We start from the raw sequence: 21,173 nt of genomic DNA, 5'->3' as shown, positions 1-21,173 counted from the left end.
GACAGTGTCAATTTTTTATCTATTGGAGTTACTATATTCCTTTGGTGGCAGAACGGAGGTTCCCAGGGGAGCTATTAAGAAAAAGCTTTTCTGGCCCAGGTGCAGTGGCTCACACCTGTAATCCCAGCACTTTGGGAGGCCAAGGCTGGTAGATCACCTGAGGAGTTCGAGACCAGCCTGGCCAACATGGTGAAACCCCATCTCTACTAAAAATACCAAGATTAGTCGGGCATGATGGCGCATGCCTGTAATTCCAGCTACTTGGGAGGGTAAGGCAGGAGAGTCGCTTGAATCTGAGAGGCAGAGGTTACAGTGAGCCAAGATTGTGCCACTGCACTCCGGACTGGGTGACAGAGCAAGACTCTATCTCAAAAAAAAAAAAAAAAAAAAAAAAAAGAAAGAAAGAAAAAAAAGCTTTTCTGGCTGGGTATGGTGGCTTATGCCTGTAGTCTCAGCTACTTGGGAGGCTGAGGTGAGAGGATTGCTTGAGCTGTGGAGTTTGAGGCTGCAGTGAGCTGAGATCACACCATTGCACTTCAGCATGGGTGACAGAGCAAGACCCTGTAATTGGGGGGGGTGGGGGGGGGAAGGAAAAAAAAGCAATTGCTTTCCTGATAGAACTAAGAGAGTTTGGAACTAGGATTCTATAAAGTCAGCCCTGGAGTGGAACTTCTGTTATTACAGAGAGTACAGAAAGTGTCCTAAAAGGACAGCTGGGTGGCCGGGCACGGTGGCTCACACCTGTAATCCCAGCACTTTGGGAGGCAGAGGCAGGTGGATCACCTGAGGTCAGGAGTTCAAGACCAGCCTGGCCAACATGGTGAAACCCAATCTGTACTAAAAATACAAAATTAGCCTGGCATGGTGGTGCATACCTGTAATCCCAGCTACTTGGGAGGCTGAGGCAGGAGAATCATTTGAACCCAGGGGGCGGAGGTTCCAGTGAGCTGAGATCATGCAATGGCACTCCAACCTGGTCAACAAGAGTGAAACTCTGTCTCAAACAAACAAACAAACAAACAAAAGACAGCTGGCCAAACAGCAATATGTGTATTTAGCGCACATGGGCACAGCCCATGGCGCCAAGGCGGACATCCAGGTCACAGATGACAAGACTTGCTCTCATAGTGCTTACAGTTTATGAGCCAACAGCCATGTTAAGCAACCACCATCACTGGGTATATAATTAGGGGTGGGGTAGATACTTTCCACACCAAAAACAACTCTTTGGGCTCCAGATGGGATTCCAGCTGCTCCTGGCTGGTCTCTCTTAGTCCTTCATACATCACACACCGTGGGCTCGCAGTTACATGCCCTTTGGTCTCTCTTCCCGGCTCAGCCACTCACTCCCTGTGTCAACCGCAGCAGGTCATTCAACCATTCTTTCAGTTTCTTCACCTGCAGAATGGGGATAAATGGACCTACCTCATAGAGGCATAGAGCGATTACATGCAAAATGCTGGCACCTAGTGGAGTTGTAATCAGAGTAGAAAGGCACTATCGTGCGTCTCTGTATTCCCAGATAGTGGCTGGGCTGCAGTGAGCCACAGCATTACCATGGGTGGGCCGGTGGGAAGGGGCAAGCATTGACCTAACGCCTTACATTTCCTTATTTTTCTCTCCCCTCTGTTACATCCTTTCTAGATAGTCATTCCAGGATATACAACTCCCTACCCCTGAACACTTCTGTGGGGTGGCCTGGCTGAGGACCCAGCTTCCCAGGAGAGCCCTGTACTCAGCCAGCTCTCTGTCACCTCCCCCTCAGGAGAGGCAGGCGGGCAGACCCTGAAACCTGACAGTCCTGAAACGTGCTGAGCATGTCCATATTACCACAGCAGCCAGGTCACCTCCCCAGGGTGGCATCTTTTCTGCCTCCATTCTTCTCCTTCTTCCTTTTTTTTTTTTTTTTTTTTGGCCCTCTGTGTGTGTGTGTGTGTTCTTTTTGTTGTTGTTTTTGTTTTTGAGAGGGAGTCTTGCTCTGTCACCCAGGCTGGAGTGCAGTGGCATGATCTCAGCTCACTGCAACCTCTGCCTCCTGGCTTCACACAATTCTCCTGCTTCAGCCTCCTGAGTAGCTGGGATTACAGGCACTCACTACCATGCCCGGCTAATTTTTTGTATTTTTAGTAGAGATGGGGTTTCACTATGTTGGCCAGACTGGTCTCGGACTCCTGACCTCGTGATCTGCTTGTCTTGGCCTCCCAAAGTCCTGGAATTATAGATGTGAGCCACTGTGCCTGGCTCATGTGTTTTATGCATCCAATAAATCATGACAAGGACAAAAAGACCACTATGGTGGGAAAATAGTGCCTGTCTTCAGTTAGCAGTGAGAGGCCAGCAGGTAGGTCACACAGACATGTGGCACCAGTTTTGAAGGGGGACATGTAACAAATCTTCGTTAGCCAGGATAAGTCCTTCTGCTGGCTATGCTGGGCCTTACCTGCACCGGGAAGCCCTCACAGGGCTCTGGCATCCAGCAGGATGCTCTGTGCAGGTGTTTTTGGAGAGCATGATGGTGGAGGAAGTTCCTCCTTCTCCTGAAGAGAAGCCACTCACTCCCTGTGTCAACTGGAGCAGGTCATTCAACCATTCTTTCAGTTACTTCACCTGCAGAATGGCAATGAATGGCTCAGAGGAACCTCAGGATAAAGTGCCTCCTGATCCTGTCATGCCTGGAGTGATTCCCATACAAATCAGTATTTTTGTTGTTGCTGTTCTTTCTGTTTAGAAATTTGAAACAGAAAAAAAAAATGGCCCAGGTATTGTTTTATTCTCTCTGAACTCCTTCAGGTGCAGAACAAATGGAAAGGGTTCCAGCCCCTTTGCTTTCGGTTTTATCTGCACACAGTAATGACATTTTAGAAGGGTTCCTGAGCTGTGCACCACCTGCCCAGGCCAAGAGCAGGACACACAACCCAGATTTCTGCCTCGGAAGTGTAAATCCTGTCTGGGAGTGTCCACCAACTTCCAGCTACTTAAAAAGTCCTCCATTCTTTATGTCTTTGCCTTATCATCCCTGCTTGTGGATTATGAATCACTCTTTTCTTGAAAGAAATGTAAACAGAAATACCCCCTGCTGTAGCTGGCTGAGGCACAGCCAGTAGAGGGAGCTCAGGGACATCATCAATTATTAATTTATGGTATTCAGAGTTTCTAACGTTTGCAAACGTTTAAAAATGACCCAGGTCTTACCAACAGGGAGCGAAATTGTCATGAAACATGCCTGAGCCAATGGCCTGTGTTCATGGAGGGGCAAAGAGCATGTTCAAGTAGTCTAAGAGACTTCCTGCCAACTGCTCCCTTGTATTTTACAGTAACGTGGCTCCAGCACTACAAATAGATTTAGGGAAAATGGTTGTTTTGGTTTTGAGCTATTTCTGAACTCTAGCAAAGACATTTTTCCAATTTAGGGATGTCAAAGAACTCATCTAGTTATAACTATATACTCAGTCCATTGCTCCAGGGATCAGGCATAGTGTGGTGATTTTCCAGCCAAAGTACCAATTCAGAGAACTGGGAAATGGTCTCCTGCTGTGGGAGGCCGTGTTCTGAGCAACACCCAGCTGGCTTACTGGACTGGCCTTTCCAGGCATCTAAATGTCCTACAGCCACATGGATCCTCTTGGAAAAGCCTTTTAGGTAATTCCTCAAAAAAGTGCACTTCATTTCTTCACTCTCCCTCATTAACCTGAATGCCATTTGATAGACATAAAAATCCCAGGCCCTCCTGGAATTTGTTTTGCATTTCTTTCACGGTAAGAGTTTGACACACATATTTGCTGAATGAATGAATGGTTAAAGCAATGAATCAGAGCTATTTATTGATTGCTTATTGTTAAATTTAAGTCCCACAATAGCCCTGTGAAAGGCAGGTGTTATTAGTTTTCTCATTTTACAGATAAGGAAACAGTCTGAAAATAAAATGTAAGTGCCTTGCCTAAGATTTCAAGTGCAGGCACAGAAGCCAGGATTCAAAGACAGGTGTTTCTGACTCCAAAGTCCACGTGCTTTCTGTTACTCAGTTCTGCTAGTTAGGATTCCTCCAACTCTTTCAATCATGGGCTCTCCGAATGGGAAAACAGCCATCCTCCACCTGAGTTATTTTCCTGGCAGATGTAGCATTATACTTTTAAAAATGCAGTCCCAGTTACTCTAGAGGCTGAGGCGGGACCATCCCCTGAGCCCAGGAGTTCAAGGCTGCAGTGAGCTATAATTGCCACTGCACTCCAGCCTGAGTAACAGAGCAAGACCCTTAAAAAAAATAAAAAGCTTATGTGTCCAAAATACTTGCCCTGAAAAGCTGTGTACAGTAAACATGGTTTGAAACTTCACTTTCCTTCTTGGAAACCCAGATCACTTAACTATAGCTTCACTGGCATTTACTAACACATTCACCATTGGAAAAATGTTTTCTTGCTTTGCAAAGGGCAATCCACGTAAGAGAAAAGATTCTGAAGTTCAGTTCTCTTCCATCTTAAAATTATGCTGAGATGAAAGCAACTTGAGGGAACAGCTTGCTTCTATGTTAATTAACTCCCATTAATATTTTATGTTTAAGCCATCCTCAAGCCATATTTTCCCTAGGAAATCGGAAGAGTTCTCCATTTGCTTGCATGTTTCCTGGCCTGAAGAAATTAACAACATTTTGAACTATATTATATATGAAGCCATTTTATGTTGTACTGAAAAAAATGCATGATGCAAATACCACTTAGACTCCTAGAGCAATAATTCTTAATCTAATGGACACATGCTAAATCAAAATTTCAGTGGGGTCTACATGCTTTGGCTAAGCATATCTGATATAACTCAGTTGATTAAAATATTTAGAAATCATAGTATTTATTTTAGTAAAAGAAGATTGGTAGTATCAAAGATAAACAAGGCTTGGTAAAGTGGAAGGACAGACTTTAATCAGTAATATACTATCGCTATTGCAATAGGGAAAAAAGTCCAAACTCAACTTCAATGTGTATAGAGGTGATGGCATTTTAAAGGGAGGGTGGGCCAGGTGCAGTGGCTCACACCTGTAATCCCAGCACTTTGGGAGGACGAGGCAGGCAGATCATGAGGTCATGAGGTCACTATGGCCAACATAGTGAAACCCTGTCTCTACTAAAAATACAAAAATTAGCTAGGTGTGGTGGCATGCACCTGTAGTCCCAGCTATTTGGGAGGCTGAGGCAGGAGAATTGCTTGAACCTTGGAGGCAGAAGTTGCAGTGAGCTGAGTTGGCGCTATTGGACCCCAGCCTGGGTGACAGAGTAAGATTCTGTCTCAGAAAAAAAAAAAAAAAAAAGGGAGAATGAGAGAATAGGGAGTGGGTGGGCAAGGGCTCAAGAGGGTCTGTGAAAAAGTTTACAAAATGCAGGAAGTGGGGGTTGGTCCATGTGCAACCCATCTGTGTTTACTTACTGGTGCTTATGGGAGTTAGGCTCCTACCCTCCCACAGAAGCAGGGAGATAGCGGCCTTGTCTTTAGGTGTTGGCTGGAACCAACAGTAAATTCCCTGGACAGCCTCAAGTTTTCTCAAGCAGGCACTCTAAGAGGGGCTAGGGCCATCCTAAGGAAGGGTCCTTGAGCTGTTAGAAATTATGCTAACATTTAATCAAGTCCTTTTTTTGAGACAGAGTCTCACTGTGGCAGTCGTCCAGGCTCGAGTGCAGTGGCATGATCTCAGCTCACTACAACCTCTGCCTCCCAGGTTCAAGCAATTCTCCTGCCTTAGCCTCCAAGTAGCTGGGAATACAGGCACGCTCCACAACGCCTGGCTCATTTTTGTATTTTTAGTAGAGATGATATTTCACCATGTTGACCAGGCTGGTCTCGAACTCCTGACTTCAGGTGATCCACCTACCTCAGCCTCCCAAAGTACTGGGAATTACAGGCGTGAGCTACCGCACTCGGCCTGATCAAGTCTTTATAGACTAAGGGTAACACTTAGTTGAGAAGAGGGCTGAGAGGTGGCTGGGTGGAGTTTGGTTAAGGAGAGAATTTTTGTCAGTAGTAGTTATCGTTGGGTTGAGTAGATATTAATGAACAAAGTATTTTCAAAGTAACTGACAGGAATTTATGTTGTCCTTTTGAATGTAATAAAGAAGACTAATTGTTAATGGGAATCCCTAATCTGACTTTATGATTTGAAAACCTTAAGAAGGGAGTGATATCCTGTTAAATTCACGGTCAGTGCTGCAGATTTTTTTTCCCAGAAGCTCATACATTATCCAGCAGGCACAAGGACAACCGAAGTGTGTTTAAGGATATGGCACTTCTTTTTAAAAATGAACACAAATGGATCTGAGTAGCCTGCCTTGGCCAGGGAGAGGAGCCCCCTTCTGGCAGGCCTAGCAAAAGGATATGTGGGAACTGGGCATCTTTCCTTCTGGTCAGGATGGGAGTTCTGGCCTTGACTTATGAAGCAATAGGAGTTCTCTATAGGACGAGGAAGATGAACACACAAAACATCAGAAAAAGTAAAATAGAAAAAAGTAGAACTTTTTTTTTTTAAAAGGGGAGGAATTATATATTTGCAGAAATGACGTTTTTGAATAACAGACTAACACAGACCAGGTAATTTATAATGAACAGCACTAAACTGGCTCACAGTTCTGGAGGCTGGGAAGTTCAATATCTAGGTGCCTGCCTCCGGTGAGGGCCTTCTTGCTGTGTCACTCCATGGCCAGAAAGTGGAAGGACCAAGAGATGAAAGGGGGCTGACCCTGTGCTTTTATAATGGCAGTAATCCCACCCACGAGGGTGCAGCCCTCGTGGCCCGATCACATCTTTAAGGTCCCACCTCTCAACACTGTTACGATGCCAACTAAATTTCAAATGAATTTTGGCGAAGACAAACATTCAAACCGTAGGACTAAGTATATAAAAAACATACCCGTAGAGTCAAATAGGATTAAAGTAGACCTAAAAATGACATTGTGTTTGGCAATATGACTTACCCTGGAGAATGGGAACTGCCAGTTCAGAGTAACATGACTTGCTTTGCTATAGCAGTGAAATTTCTGGGATCCTAGCCTCTTGTATTTATTTAATTTAATTTAATTTAATTTTATTATTATTATTTTTTAAATTATACTTTAACTTCTAGGGTACATGTGCATAACGTGCAGGTTTGTTACATATGTATACTTGTGCCATGTTGGTGTGCTGCACCCATCAACTCGTCAGCACCCATCAATTCGTCATTTATATCAGGTATAACTCCGAATGCAATCCCTCCCCCCTCCCCCGTCCCCATGATAGGCCCCGATGTGTGATGTTCCCCTTCCCGAGTCCAAGTGATCTCATTGTTCAGTTCCCACCTATGAGTGAGAACATGCGGTGTTTGGTTTTCTGTTCTTGTGTTAGTTTGCTAAGAATGATGGTTTCCTGCTGCATCCATGTCCCTACAAAGGACGCAAACTCATCCTTTTTTATGGCTGCATAGTATTCCATGGTGTATATGTGCCACATTTTCTTAATCCAGTCTGTCACAGATGGACATTTGGATTGATTCCAAGTCTTTGCTATTGTGAATAGTGCCGCAATAAACATACGTGTGCATGTGTCTTTATAGCAGCATGATTTATAATCCTTTGGGTATATACCCAGTAGTGGGATGGCTGGGTCATATGGTACATCTAGTTCTAGATCCTTGAGGAATCACCATACTGTTTTCCATAATGGTTGAACTAGTTTACAATCCCACCAACAGTGTAAAAGTGTTCCTATTTCTCCACATCCTCTCCAGCACCTGTTGTTTCCTGACTTTTTAATGATTGCCATTCTAACTGCTGTGAGATGGTATCTCATTGTGGTTTTGATTTGCATTTCTCTGATGGCCAGTGATGATGAGCATTTTTTCATGTGTCTGTTGGCTGTATAAATGTCTTCTTTTGAGAAATGTCTGTTCATATCCTTTGCCCACTTTTTGATGGGGTTGTTTGTTTTTTTCTTGTAAATTTGTTTGAGTTCTTTGTAGGTTCTGGATATTAGCCCTTTGTCAGATGAATAGATTGCAAAAATTTTCTCCCATTCTGTAGGTTGCCTGTTCACTCTGATGGTAGTTTCTTTTGCTGTGCAGAAGCTCTTTAGTTTAATTAGATCCCATTTGTCAATTTTGGCTTTTGCTGCCATTGCTTTTGGTGTTTTAGACATGAAGTCCTTGCCCATGCCTATGTCCTGAATGGTACTACCTAGGTTTTCTTCTAGGGTTTTTATGGTATTAGGTCTAACATTTAAGTCTTTAATCCATCTTGAATTAATTTTCATATAAGGGGTAAGGAAAGGATCCAGTTTCAGCTTTCTACTTATGGCTAGCCAATTTTCCCAGCACCATTTATTAAATAGGGAATCCTTTCCCCATTTCTTGTTTCTCTCAGGTTTGTCAAAGATCAGATGGCTGTAGATGTGTGGTATTATTTCTGAGGACTCTGTTCTGTTCCATTGGTCTATATCTCTGTTTCGGTACCGGTACCATGCTGTTTTGGTTACTGTAGCCTTGCAGTATAGTTTGAAGTCAGGTATCGTGATGCCTCCAGCTTTGTTCTTTTGACTTAGGATTGTCTTGGCAATGTGGGCTCTTTTTTGGTTCCATATGAACTTTAAAGCAGTTTTTTCCAATTCTGTGAAGAAACTCATTGGTAGCTTGATGGGGATGGCATTGAATCTGTAAATAACCTTGGGCAGTATGGCCATTTTCACGATATTGATTCTTCCTATCCATGAGCATGGTATGTTCTTCCATTTGTTTGTGTCCTCTTTTATTTCACTGAGCAGTGGTTTGTAGTTCTCCTTGAAGAGGTCCTTTACATCCCTTGTATGTTGGATTCCTAGGTATTTTATTCTCTTTGAAGCAATTGTGAATGGAAGTTCATTCATGATTTGGCTCTCTGATTGTCTGTTACTGGTGTATAAGAATGCTTGTGATTTTTGCACATTAATTTTGTATCCTGAGACTTTGCTGAAGTTGCTTATCAGCTTAAGGAGATTTTGGGCTGAGACAATGGGGTTTTCTAAATATACAATCATGTCATCTGCAAACAGGGACAATTTGACTTCTTCTTTTCCTAACTGGATACCCTTGATTTCTTTCTCTTGCCTGATTGCCCTAGCCAGAACTTCCAACACTATGTTGAATAGGAGCGGTGAGAGAGGGCATCCCTGTCTTGTGCCAGTTTTCAAAGGGAATTTTTCCAGTTTTTGCCCAATCAGTATGATATTGGCTGTGGGTTTGTCATAAATAGCTCTTATTATTTTGAGGTACGTTCCATCAATACTGAATTTATTGAGCGTTTTTAGCATGAAGGGCTGTTGAATTTTGTCAAAAGCCTTTTCTGCAACTATTGAGATAATCATGTGGTTCTTGTCTTTGGTTCTGTTTATATGCTGGATTACGTTTATTGATTTGTGAATGTTGAACCAGCCTTGCATCCCAGGGATGAAGCCCACTTGATCATGGTGGATAAGCTTTTTGATGTGCTGCTGAACCCGTTTTGCCAGTATTTTATTGAGGATTTTTGCATCGATGTTCATCAGGGATATTGGTCTAAAATTCTCTTTTTTGTAGTGTCTCTGCCAGGCTTTGGTATCAGGATGATGTTGGCCTCATAAAATGAGTTAGGGAGGATTCCCTCTTTTTCTATTGATTGGAATAGTTTCAGAAGGAATGGTACCAGCTCCTCCTTGTACCTCTGGTAGAATTCAGCTGTGAATCCATCTGGTCCTGGACTTTTTTTGGTGGGTAGGCTATTAATTATTGCCTCAATTTCAGAGCCTGCTATTGGTCTATTCAGGGATTCAACTTCTTCCTGGTTTAGTCTTGGGAGAGTGTAAGTGTCCAGGAAATTATCCATTTCTTCTAGATTTTCTAGTTCATTTGCGTAGAGGTGTTTATAGTATTCTCTGATGGTAGTTTGTATTTCTGTGGGGTCTGTGGTGATATCCCCTTTATCATTTTTTATTGGGTCTATTTGATTCTTCTCTCTTTTCTTCTTTATTAGTCTTGCTAGCAGTCTGTCAATTTTGTTGATTTTTTCAAAAAACCAACTCCTGGATTCATTGATTTTTTGGAGGGTTTTTTGTGTCTCTATCTCCTTCAGTTCTTCTCTGATCTTAGTTATTTCTTGCCTTCTGCTAGCTTTTGAATGTGTTTGCTCTTGCTTCTCCAGTTCTTTTAATTGTGATGTTAGAGTGTCAATTTTAGATCTTTCCAGCTTTCTCTTGTGGGCATTTAGTGCTCTAAATTTCCCTCTACACACTGCTTTAAATGGGTCCCAGAGATTCTGGTATGTTGTATCTTTGTTCTCATTGGTTTCAAAGAACATCTTTATTTCTGCCTTCATTTCGTTATGTACCCAGTAGTCATTCAGGAGCAGGTTGTTCAGTTTCCATGTAGTTGAGCGGTTTTGAGTGAGTTTCTTAGTCCTGAGTTCTAGTTTGATTGCACTGTGGTCTGAGAGACAGTTTGTTATAATTTCTGTTCTTTTACATTTGCTAAGGAGTGCTTTACTTCCAATTATGTGGTCAATTTTGGAATAAGTGTGATGTGGTGCTGAGGAGAATGTATGTTCTGTTGATTTGGGGTGGAGAGTTCTATAGATGTCTATTAGGTCCACTTGGTGCAGAGATGAGTTCAATTCCTGGATATCCTTGCTAACTTTCTGTCTCATTGATCTGTCTAATGTTGACAGTGGAGTGTTGAAGTCTCCCATTATTATTGTATGGGAGTCTAAGTCTCTTTGTAAGTCTCTAAGGACTTGCTTTATGAATTTGGGTGCTCCTGTATTGGGTGCATATATATTTAGGATAGTAGCTCTTCCTGTTGAATTGATCCCTTTACCATTATGTAATGGCCTTCTTTGTCTCTTTTGATCTTTGATGGTTTAAAGTCTGTTTTATCAGAGACTAGGATTGCAACCCCTGCTTTTTTTTGTTCTCCATTTGCTTGGTAGATCTTCCTCCATCCCTTTATTTTGAGCTATGTATGTCTCTGCATGTGAGATGGGTCTCCTGAATACAGCAGACTGATGGGTCTTGACTCTTTATCCAGTTTGCCAGTCTGTGTCTTTTAATTGGAGCATTTAGTCCATTTACATTTAAGGTTAATATTATGTGTGAACTTGATCCTGCCATTATGATAATAACTGGTTATTTTGCTCATTAGTTGATGCAGTTTCTTCCTAGCCTCGATGGTCTTTACATTTTGGCATGTTTTTGCAATGGCTGGTACCGGTTGTTCCTTTCCATGTTTAGGGCTTCCTTCAGGGTCTCTTGTAAGGCAGGCCTGGTGGTGACAAAATCTCTAAGCATTTGCTTATCTGTAAAGGATTTTATTTCTCCTTCACTTATGAAACTTAGTTTGGCTGGATATGAAATTCTGGGTTGAAAATTCTTTTCTTTAAGAATGTTGAATATTGGCCCCCACTCTCTTCTGGCTTTTAGAGTTTCTGCCGAGAGGTCTGCTGTTAGTCTGATCGGCTTCCCTTTGTGTGTAACCCGACCTTTCTCTCTGGCTGCCCTTAAGATTTTTTCCTTCATTTCAACTTTGGTGAATCTGGCAATTATGTGTCTTGGAGTTGCTCTTCTGGAGGAGTATCTTTGTGGCGTTCTCTGTATTTCCTGAATGTGAATGTTGGCCTGCCCTACTAGGTTGGGGAAGTTCTCCTGGATGATATCCTGAAGAGTGTTTTCCAACTTGGTTCCATTTTCCCCCTCACTTTCAGGGACCCAAATCAGACGTAGATTTGGTCTTTTTACATAATCCCATACTTCTTGCAGGTTTTGTTCATTTCTTTTTCTTCTTTTTTCTTTTGGTTTCTCTTCTCGCTTCATTTCATTCATTTGATCCTCAATCGCTGATACTCTTTCTTCCAGTTGATTGAGTCGGTTACTGAAGCTTGTGGATTTGTCACGTATTTCTCGTGTCATGGTTTTCATCTCTGTCATTTCGTTTATGACCTTCTCTGCATTAATTATTCTAGCTATCAATTCTTCCACTCTTTTTTCAAGATTTTTAGTTTCTTTGTGCTGAGTACGTATTTCCTCCTTTAGCTCTGAGAAGTTTGATGGATTGAAGCCTTCTTCTCTCATCTCGTCAAAGTCATTCTCTGACCAGCTTTGATCCGTTGCTGGCGATGAGCTGCACTCCTTTGCAGGGGGAGATGCGCTCTTATTTTTTGAATTTCCAGCTTTTCTGCCCTGCTTTTTCCCCATCGTTGTAGTTTTATCTGCCTCTGGTCTTTGATGATGGTAACGTACTGATGGCGTTTTGGTATAGGTGTTCTTCCTGTTTGATAGTTTTCCTTCTGATAGTCAGGACCCTCAGCTGTAGGTCTGTTGGAGATTGCTTGAGGTCCACTCCAGACCCTGTTTGCCTGGGTATCAGCAGCAGAGGTTGCAGAAGATAGAATATTGCTGAACAGCGAGTGTACCTGTCTGATTCTTACTTTGGAAGCTTCCTGTCAGGGGTGTACTCCACCCTGTGAGGTGTGGGGTGTCAGACTGCCCCTAGTGGGGGATGTCTCCCAGTGAGGCTACTCAGGGGTCAGTGACCCACTTGAGCAGGCAGTCTGTCCGTTCTCAGATCTCAACCTCCGTGTTGGGAGATCCACTGCTCTCTTCAAAGCTGTCAGACAGAGTCGTTTGCGTCTGCAAAGGTTTCTGCTGCTTTTTTTTTTGTTGTTGTTTAGCTGTGCCCTGTCCCCAGAGGTGGATTCTACAGAGACAGGCAGGTTTCCTTGAGCTGCTGTGAGCTCCACCCAGTTCCAACTTCCCAGCGGCTTTGTTTACCTACTTAAGCCTCAGCAATGGCGGGCGCCACTCCCCCAGCCTCACCGCTGCCTTGCGGTTAGATCGCAGACTGCTGTGCTAGCAATGAGGGAGGCTCCGTGGCCGTGGGACCCTCCCGGCCAGGTGTGGGTATAATCTCCTGGTGTGCCCGTTTGCTTAAAGCGCAGTATTGGGGTGGGAGTTACCCAAATTTCCAGGTGTTGTGTGTCTCAGTTCCGCTGGCTAGGAAAAGGGATTCCCTTCCCCCTTGCGCTTCCCAGGTGAGGCAATGCCTCGCCCTGCTTCAGCTCTCGCTGGTCGGGCTGCAGCAGCTGACCAGCACCGATTGTCCAGCACTCCCTAGTGAGATGACCCCAGTACCTCAGTTGAAAACGCAGAAATCACCGGTCTTCTGTGTCACTCGCGCTGGGAGTTGGAGACTGGAGCTGTTCCTATTCGGCCATCTTGCTCCGCCCTCCCTAGCCTCTTGTATTTAAAGTAAGCAAGCAAAATATCTTCAGCAACTTAGTGTGAATATATAGTTTTTTTCTGCTGAAATACTCATGCCAGTTAATACTTAGAGTTGTTGAATAACTATGAAGCCAACTCTGTACAACTTTCAAATAAATCTACGTTTCAATTATATGTCATCTGTTTAAAAGGATATAATATTGATATTTTTAGTCATTTATGTAGGTGTGTGTTATGACTAAAATGATTGAATACACTTCTGTGCTCCAAATAGGTTTTATGTTGTACCATCAGTTAGGATCCTCTTGCTCAAGTAAAATGAAAAAAAATTAAAACAATTATGCAAATTTTGTTTTAAATATTCATCTCAAATATTTTATGTTTTATCCCCCTTAAATGTGTTTTAAACAGATTTAATTGCATTGGGTACTGTGCTAAGTGTACTGCAAAGATTACAGTGATCCTCCCTTGATATAATACATACAAGTGAATATTCTAAGACAGTCCCTGGAAAGGAAGACACATAGACAGTCCTACAGAATCCAGAATAGGTATCAGGATTAAAAGAGACCAGCCATGGAAGAAAGAATCAATGGGTGAGAGACAATGGCAAGTTCACATGCATAGTGCTTTTAGAGAGAGCAGGGATGGGTGTTCTTTGCCCCAGAAGTGTAGACAAAACGTCCACACGCTATATTCTCATTAGCCTGGGATGTCTTCAGCTGATAATGACAGTGGGATCATGTAATATGAATTGTGTGTGGTGACCAGAAGTCAATGGCTAAGAGAACCAAGAGGCTGCTTGGGGACCCTAATGTGTTTGGAGGGTGGAAAGAACATATGCTTTGGAATCCAGAGACCTGGGTTCGAATTTCTGTTCCAGCCCCTGTTTGATGGGTGTGTCGTAGTGCAAGTTTGCTGACACAAGTCTCAGTTTCCTCATCCTGAAAGAGGGGGTGATGCCTATTTCGTTGAGTTGATTTGAGCCATAAATAAGGTAAGGACTGGTAAGTGACATATAACAGGGCCTCATTAGAAATGAGTCCCCTTCCCTCTCCTTCTTCTTCTCCACCTCTATGATGCCAACTGTAGTTGCTACACACTTTTCCTAAAGGGTAGGGTGTAGTTTTGTTGATAGAGTGGGAGCAATTGCTGAACAGACATGAAGTGCTAAACATTAACACTGATGGGCTGAGCCTTGTCTTGTCCAGAAGGGAAGCAACATGGTAATTACATATTACCTAGATGGTACTTTCTGTTCCACAATTGAGCCCCCTGTCTGCCTCTGAGTGTAGATTTTGGGTGGGAGGTGGGGAAGAAGGCTGCCCTCTGGGACTGGCAGTTTTAGCAACCATGCCAAAACAAGCCATGCACCTGTGTTCCCTGTAGGCTTTAAAAAGAAACATTTAGTTACATATTATGAATTAAGAGAGATGGTGGCAACCCAGGTGGAGAGAAGGGTATTTAAGCACAGCAGAGTCCCCACTATGGGGCTGTGAGCCTGTGGCAGACAGCAAGAGAGACACGGAAGATAGGCTTCTGCACCCCTCCAGCCGATGGGAACAGTCAGTGCCAGTAGAGGCTTTAATTTCTTCTTGCCTCTGTCCGGCCTGTGGCAATTCAGTAACTGGAACAAGAGAGTTTACTACCTTCTGACCTTTAGGAGAATATATACGACACAGTTTCATGATTAACACATTCATTTACTTAATGGGGAGAGATACAAGGAGAAGTTAAATATACTTCCTGCCTTCAGGAGTGCAGATGCCCATAACATGAGAATGCAATGACAGATTTATGTGGGACTGCCTTAGGAAGTTTTGCTGGGGATAAGCAAGAACAGGCCACTCTCAAAAGAAGAGGGAGGCATTCCAAGCAACAAGAGAGGAAAAGGCTTATCTGAGGACTCATCAGAAATTTAGTAGAACTGAGGGTGGAGGGGGTGGGAAAGAAAGCACGTGTAGGAAAGAGAAAAGGGCGTTGAGCCTACCAGAAATCCTTTAGGGCGAGTTTTTGAAGGCCTTGTCTGTGTCATGTTACTAAGTTTGTTTTTTTTCCTGCAGATAAATATTTCAGGACTCCCTACATATCCAAACGCATCTTAGGCTAATTTTTAAAGACAGTTATTCATTAGCAAACATTAAAATAAATGTGAATAATAATCACGTCCTGAATAGTCCAAGGACCTTTAAGTTTTAGGGTTAATCCAGCAGGTTAGATTTTTCAGTTAGAATAGCATGGATGAAAAGATGGAGATACGTCTTTTATGTTTAAATGTGCACTATAGGATGATTCAAAGGATTTAGGTGGTTAGAGAAAAAACAACAAATGCATTAAAAAATTATTGACACATCTACTATTGAAAACACTCTTTCATCTATTTATAGTTGACTAAAAATGGTGACTTAATGAACTTGAAATAAAATGATTACACTAAGGGTTATGATTGCCTGATATATTCTAACATGTATTTAATCCTCACAATTAATTAGTGTACCTTGTGCGGAATGGGCAAACTTTTTTCTGAGACAGAGTTTCACTCTTGTTGCCCAGGCTGGAGTGCAGTGGCAGGATCTTGGTTCACTGCAACCTCTGCTTCCTGGGTTCAAGCAATTCTTCTGCCTCAGTCTCCCGAGTAGCTGGGATTATAGGCACGTGCCACCATGCCTGGCTAATTTTTGTATTTTTAGTAGACATGGGGTTTCGCCATGTTAGCCCGGCTGGCCAAACTCCTGACCACAAGTGATCTGAAGTGATCTGCCCGCTTTGGCCTCCCAAAGTGCTGGGATTACAGGTGTGAGCCACTGCACCCGGCCAGAATGGATACTTTTTATCCCCATTTTACAGATGAGGAAATCAGGATCTAGAGAACTTGCTGGATAAGGGCAGAGTGGCAGCACTGGGGCTTCAGACACTGCATTCCTGGCCCATTGTCACTTCCATGGTCACTCTATGCCCTTTAGTTAAAGCAGGAGGATCTTTTGAACAAATGATATTAACATCATTCTGATAGTTTTTTCCTATTATAAGCTGTTACTCCACCCCAGCCAGGCTGGTCTTCTCACTAATTTCTCCTTTTACTGAGTGTTGGAACAATCTTAGAATTGTCTCCCTCCTTCTCTCCACCTAATCAATCGATCACCAAATCAATCAATTAATTCAACAAATAATCACCTGTTATGTGCCAAGAACTATCAACAAAAGCAACATAGACCTGGTTTTGCTAGAATTATAATCTAGCAAATTCTGGTACTGAATTCTGTTCCTCTTTCCGGCTGGCAATAAGTAATGTAAATCAAGGTTGCATGTGCTTATGCATCTGACCTTGCTAATGCAGGTGCCTGCTCTAGAATCTATGATGGGAACATATGCTTTGGAGTCCAGAAGAACTTGGTTTGAAGCACAGCTTGCCACACGCTGTGTGACCTTTCTGATTCTCAGTGTCCTCATTCAGTTTAAATGTCCTTTACCTTTAGTTTTCTTTATTATTACGCTTTAAAAAGTAAATTTCCTTAGAAGTTTTCAGAATATATTAATTCTACAGCCAGTAAAGGAATAGTTTTCCAAAACAAGAAAACACACTTTGCGAGAGCAGTTAATCTCATGATGCTCTGGCCAGAGTGGAGGAGAGGGCTGCACGGTAGCAGCCACTCCCATGCTTGACAGTCCCCTTTCCCTACCCTCCTACCTCTTGGCAAGTATCTTCAGCCTGGCCAGCAGGTATGAACCGTTAATCTAAGGCTCAACGTATTGTCGGTCCTTTGGGAAGACACTCGGGTGCTGCACAAGCTTCAAAACAGCTTTCTAGTGTTTCTCTCTATAAATCAAGTAAGTGGTTTAAAGCCTCAGATAGGAAACCATGAAGGAAAAGAAATCATTAAGGTCACCATGACTTGTCTTTTTGCCAGAGGTTCTCCAACTGGAGCCTGCTTCTATCAGAATCCTCTGGATAGCAGGATGGCTGAGCCCACTCCAAGCTTCAAGCTTCAGGAGCGGACCTGAGAAGCTGCATTCATTTCTTTCTCTCTCTCTTTCTCTCTTTCTTTCTTTTGTTTTGGTGGAGTTTTGCTCTATCGCCCAGGCTAGAGTGCAGTGGGAAAATCTCGGCTCACTGCAACCTCTGCCTCCTAGGTTTAAGCGATTCTTCTGCCTCAGCCTCCTGAGTAGCTGGGATTACAGGCGTGTACCGTCAAGCCCGGCTAATTTTTGTATTTTTATTAGAGATGGGGTTTTGTCATGTTGGCCAGGCTGGTCTCGAACTCCTGACCTTAAGTGATCTGCCCTCCTTGGCCTCCCAAAATACTGGGATTACATGCGTGAGCCACTGCACCCAGCCAGAAGCTGCATTTCTAAGAAGCTCCCAGGGGAAGCTGTGCTGCTGAGCAAGGACCGTACCTTGAGAACTCCTGCACTTTGCTAATTGGTTTGGGAGGCAATGGAACCAGACTGCCTTGGGTAACTCTGGGGAAGTATTAACCTTCTCAGTTTCTTCAACTATAAGATCACCTACCTGGGACAGTTTTTATGAGGGTAAATCAGTTAGAACACAGGGAGCACTTTGAGCAGCAACTGGGTGAGGTAAAAACTGAATAAATAAAGGTTATTTATCATTTTTATTACATCATATCCTACTGCTGCTTTTTCCCTGTATTGTCGTCATTCAAGCACACATATCCCACGTCTTCTAAGTTCTTCCACTGAAGCAGTATACTTAGCTTCATCCATTCAAATAGTTTCCCCTTCTAATTTCTGTATTAAATAAATAAATATTTAATATTGAAAATGCTTAACTAGGCTGGATGTGGTGATGCATGCCTGTAATCCCAGCTACTTGGGGCTGAGGTGAGAGGATTGCTTGAATCCTGGAGGTGGAGGCTGTAGTGAGCCAAGATCGTGCCATTGTGCACCAGCCTGGGTGACAGAGGGAGACACCATCTCAAGAAAAGAAAAAAAAAAAAAAAAAAAAAGAAAAAGAAGAGAAAGGCCGGGCGCGGTGGCTCAAGCCTGTAATCCTAGCACTTTGGGAGGCCGAGACGGGCGGATCACGAGGTCAGGAGATCGAGACCATCCTGGCTAACATGGTGAAACCCCGTCTCTACTAAAAAATACAAAAAACTAGCCGGGCGAGGTGGTGGGCGCCTGTAGTCCCAGCCACTCTGGAGGCTGAGGCAGGAGAATGGCCTAAACCCAGGAGGCGGAGCTTGCAGTGAGCTGAGATCCGGCCACTGCACCCCAGCCTGGGCGACAGACCGAGATTCCGTCTCAAAAAAAAAAAAAAAAAAAAGAAGAAGAGAGGATAAGTGCTGCAAATATACATACGGTATGCAGAAGTTTCAAATAATGTTAAAATCGCTATTGAGATGGACATAATTAATGCATCATGTTAATTGCGAGCTCCATTTCTGTGTGAATAGAAACCATACCAAACACCATCAATAGAAATGTGTTTTTATCAGACAACTTTTGAGGTACCTCTACCTTGTGAATAAAGGCTTTCTGCAGTTCGCAGCATACAGAAGTTTGTTCCTTATGTAACAGTACCAAAGGAATCCAGCTGGATCTCATGCCACGTGAAATTTTACCTACACCTCTTTCCTGAAAGAGATGTTTTAATCCTGAGAGCCGAGATCCTCTGGAGACCAGGGCCAAATAACTGCCACATTGGAATGCATTCCACTGGGGGTTCCTGTATTTCATATATGAAAGCTTCCTGGCCGCATGTGTGTTTTGGTTGGCTTTAGTTGCAGTACTGAAGGGTTTTGCTTTGCTTTCGTCATGTAAATGACAAAAGGGAAAGGGACTTCGCCACTCATGGCCTCATTAACAACAAGATGTGGACCTTTAAGTGACTTTTAGTTTATAGATTCTGAAAACCCACAACTTGCTAGTTGTGAGTGACAAGCATCTTTCTGAGAACCTTCTGAGAATTCCCCACTTCCAAGTTTACACAGCCTTTCGTAGTCTTAAAAAAGAAGAGAAAAATACCAAACAGTTCCTTTGTTGAGAAAGCAGCCTACATATAGATCGGATTTTTCATGGTATGTTTGAGTCCACGAAGTAGAAATGAACAAAAATTATTGCTTAGTTTGCCTGATGTCAAATCAGTTTTGTTTGAAAAATGTCTTTAGTAATTTATTAGGTAAAATGTTAGCTGACTCTAGTTAATTTACAAAGTTTTGACTTCATTTTGTTATGATGAGACTTTATAAACCTGATCTTTAAAATAAGCCTTTTATAATTTTTAAAAATTTATTTTTTGAGACAGTTTTGCCCAGGCTGGGCGGAAGTAGCATTATCTCAGCTCATTGCAACCTTCGCCTCCCGGGTTCAAGCAATTCTTCTGCTTCAGCCTCCTGAGTAGCTGGGACTACAGGTGCTCGCCACCATGCCCAGCTAATTTTTGTATTTTTAGTAGAGACGGGATTTCACCATGTTGGCCAAGTTGGTCTCGAACTCCTGACCTCAGGTGATCCAACCACCTCGGCCTCCCAAAGTTCTGGGATTATAGGCATGAGCCACCACGCCTGGCCAGGTGTTTTTTTTTTTTTTGGAAACGAATGTTCTTTTATTTCACAAGTGGAAATCTTCCAGGAAATGTCTACCTCAAGGGAAATCCAATGACATCTTGATTCTGGGTAGAACATATGAGAAATGAATAGTGTAGCACTGCTTCGCTATTTGGGATAGGATCTGTCTTAGGTCCCCATAAGCGCTTTTATTTCTGTGTAATTTACTGCAAAACTCTATGAGGTAGGACTAATATTATCCTACGTTAAGGGTTAAGACAACTGAGACTTGGGGATTTGTCAAAAATAAAAGATTTTCTGACTTTGGAGTGCAATGTGCATTTCTGTTGCACAGATCTCCACCAAGGGCAAATTCGATGACAATGACAAATCGATGTCAGAACTTGTTCTCAGGAAAGGCTCTTATGAACTCATTCACACTGCATGTGAATGACTGAGAAAACTCGATGTATTCACTTTTTTTTTTTTTTTTAATTTAAAGAAGTAAACCTGGGTGTTTTGTAGTTCTGAGTATGAGAGAACGAAAGCTGAAGCTTGGCTATAGATGAAAACTTCTATTCATTATTCCAATTTAACAGACAGTGCTTCCAAAATAGCAATTCACCTAAATATACCTAGTTAGGGTGTTAAGAAATACTTTGATTAAAACCACACTGCAAAATAGGGAACTTCAATGACTGCTTTAAACTCTCGACCTCAGAGGAAGGAAATCAACTAACCGATAATGAAAACTAGCAGGAAAAAAAAAAGTTTAGGATCCGTAACAGATTCGGAGTCAACAATGACATGATTCAGCATTTTAGGGTTCAATTAAAACCAGGCTTGTGGGTTGCCGGTCAAGTTGTGTTTCAGTGTGTAACGCATAAAACTTCTTATTCCACGCTCCGCGGTGTTGGGGATTTTCTATTGCATCTCGACAGCACCTCGGTTAACAACCGAGCCCCTCCTCGCAGCGTAGGTCGTAGGAGTCCACGGCCATTCTTCCTCCTCCCTCCCGCCGCAGTCCCCAGCATCGGTCCGGGTCCGCTTCGACGCAGGTTCAGCGGCCGCGGAGACAAAAGCGCCCCTGCTTGTCTTCGATGCCGCTGCTTGGTCCAGGGGCTTCTGTGGGATTTTAAAACGCTGAGGAGGACACTCACAGTGTTTTAGCGAGAAACGCTTTCGAGCTCGGATCTTTGGTGATCACTTTAAGAACGTATTAGTTTTCTTTGTAGCTTAAAAAGAAAAAATCTCGTTCGCCAAGCCATCTGGCACCCGAAACACTCTGCTGCGAGCGCCGGGAGGGAAAGGGCGGGAGCGCGCAGGCTCCGTGGGCTGCGAAGGCGCCTGGGCAGCTGAGATAAGGCAGCAGCAAACGCCGGGCTCCGGACCGCCCCACCAGGCTGAGTTTCCCGGCTTACCGGCCTCCCCGTG

The sequence above is a fragment of the Rhinopithecus roxellana genome, chromosome 8 (genome assembly GCF_007565055.1).
Source record: "Rhinopithecus roxellana isolate Shanxi Qingling chromosome 8, ASM756505v1, whole genome shotgun sequence".
In the NCBI taxonomy this organism is placed as follows: Eukaryota; Metazoa; Chordata; class Mammalia; order Primates; family Cercopithecidae; genus Rhinopithecus; species Rhinopithecus roxellana.
This window is presented reverse-complemented; position numbering follows the sequence as displayed.